Source organism: Mus pahari, chromosome 16, assembly GCF_900095145.1.
Source record: "Mus pahari chromosome 16, PAHARI_EIJ_v1.1, whole genome shotgun sequence".
In the NCBI taxonomy this organism is placed as follows: domain Eukaryota; kingdom Metazoa; phylum Chordata; class Mammalia; order Rodentia; family Muridae; genus Mus; species Mus pahari.
This window is the reverse complement of record NC_034605.1, coordinates 63,524,446-63,526,809: the sequence shown is the minus strand read 5'-3', so window position 1 is coordinate 63,526,809 and position 2,364 is coordinate 63,524,446.

The window sequence follows — 2,364 nt, the reverse complement described above, 5'->3', positions numbered from 1 at the left end:
GAAAGAGAGAGAGAGAGAGAGAGAGAGAGAGAGAGAGAGAGAGAGAGAGAGACCTACCAAGACATTTATGTCACAAAAAAACAAACCAAAATTATCCTTTTGTCTTTTCACTGTTTATACTTCTTGAGGTAACTTAGATGTTGCCTCCAGTTCCTATGAGGAGTTCCTTGGCTCTATTTGTTTTTTGTTTGTTTGGTTGGTTGGTTTGTTTTGTTTTGTTTTTTTAGCGCACACCAGTTTTTACATGGTCAGGGTCTTATTGTATCATTGCTTGGAAATTTCACAGGCATTTCTCCTGCAATGATCATAGTTATCCTTGCATAATTTTGTCTTGAGTTGGAAACAAATACTGTTATCTCTGAACAATGTTCTGATCAAGGAGATGTGTATTTTAATAGTTACGGGTAGCATTTAGAGGCATGTAATCATTCCCTGAGTTCTTATTGAGATGAGGAACAAAGGGTAATAATATATTGGCTGTCTCTTGGCTCTTCCATCCTCAGGCTCTGGCCTCCCTGTTATCAGTGAGCAGAAAAAACACAGCAGTTAGTTTTACTAGTTGAAGTAAGAGTTTGAGTATTATCTTCTCTCGTTTGTAACTTCAGATAACACTTAGCCGCTCAGAATATTTTATACTCTACGTAAGTCATATTTCAGCTATGTACTTATGATACTAAAAGAGTATGATTAATTATTGCATACACAATCTCAATTCAGAAAAAATCTGATGGTAGATAATGGTCTTTGGGGTCTAGTTGCCATAGTAGAGACAGAATAAGAGTAGACACAAACCAACAACAGGTGTACTTTGTGGCCAAAGCCTCTAGGTTGTGGTCAGAAATACAAGCATGTACTCATAAACACACAAACTCACCACAATAAATTCATCTTACTCTTGCACAAAGTGGGCCCCAAATTTTTGGAAAAAATCATCCCCATATTATTTGACTCTGTTTTCTACCTTATCATGCTGTAAGCACATCTTAGGGGTTGAAACAATACTCAATTAATACAATGGCGAAGTGTTTAGGTCTAGTGCTTAGGTTTAATGGGGGGTTTTGTTTATGTTTTTTAACAGTTTCCTGTGAAGCCTGTATACCTTTACATGTGTCAGGGAGCCCCAATCCCAACAAGCCCAACAAACTACCCTAGGGGCAGCATGAGCACCTCTTTTGTGTACTTGGCAAAAGAGATGCATGAGTTTAACTTAACCCAGAAACAGGCTATGTTCATGTGATGGATGCTCTGTGAGTCTATGGACTGTTTGGGTTTTACATCTTCACCAGTAGTTCTCTGAAGACTCGAGTCTACAAAATCGATGATGCTGGTACACAGTGAAGCATTTCTTTCTACTCTCTGATTCCAAAGACCTTAAAGGTTTTGTTTTCTTCCTCATTCAAAGGACTACCAGAATGTGGTTTAGAAATAATGTAACAGATGCCAAATGAGTAAAGGTAATAGAAATGTCTCTCAAAGAGCTGAAGTAATTGTGTCTGGTTTTTCTCTTTAGTCAATTTTATTGCCCATGATGTTTCTAATGTTTTCACAAGGTAGCTTTTGATTTTAAGAAAATAATATCTTCATCATATCTTCATCAGTGCTTTAAAATGAAATGGACAGAGGAAAAAATATCACTCAGCTATTCTCATGCAGAAATTGTTGAGCCAGTGTGAGATGTTAAGACTTAAGTGTCAGAAGCCAATTTGCCTTATTATTTTTAAAAATATGTATATTTTTATGAATGTGTCTGCATTCCAAGAATGAGTCAAAAACTAATTTTGTAGTTAAGACTAAGCTATAAACGTGTCTGAAGGTCTGTATTACTACTAACTTGTAGAATTGTGCAACTCTGTCTTATGACACCAGTAAGAAACCTTTGTTTTTTTTAAAAAATAATAAATTAATTAAAAGAACTTGAAAAAGAAATATTTTTCTATCTATTGAAATATATTATACAGCTCAAGATGGGATCCACAAGTCAGAAGGGTATCTATATACCTTTATTCTGTGTGTCTGGGCTCAATGCATTCTGATACTGAAAACTTTGCCCATAGCTTGTCAGCTGCTGTGGAGTTTTGGTCAGTTTCAGTGAATCTTGAGTAACAGGAAGTAGCTGTATACATCCCATAAATGCTCACTCTACAGGATCACTCTTTTTCAGAGTCTTCTTCAGAGAAACTTTTTGTGCTATGAGTAGAAATTACAACTACAACTAATGAACTGAATGTCCCCTAATGAAGCAGGAATGACTGTCTCAGGGGAAATGACATTGCATCACTGCTGCTGCTGGGTCCAGTCAATCAAATGACTGATCTGTGATCTAGAACTTTACTAACAACGTTCTCGTATTCCCACTGATCTGTG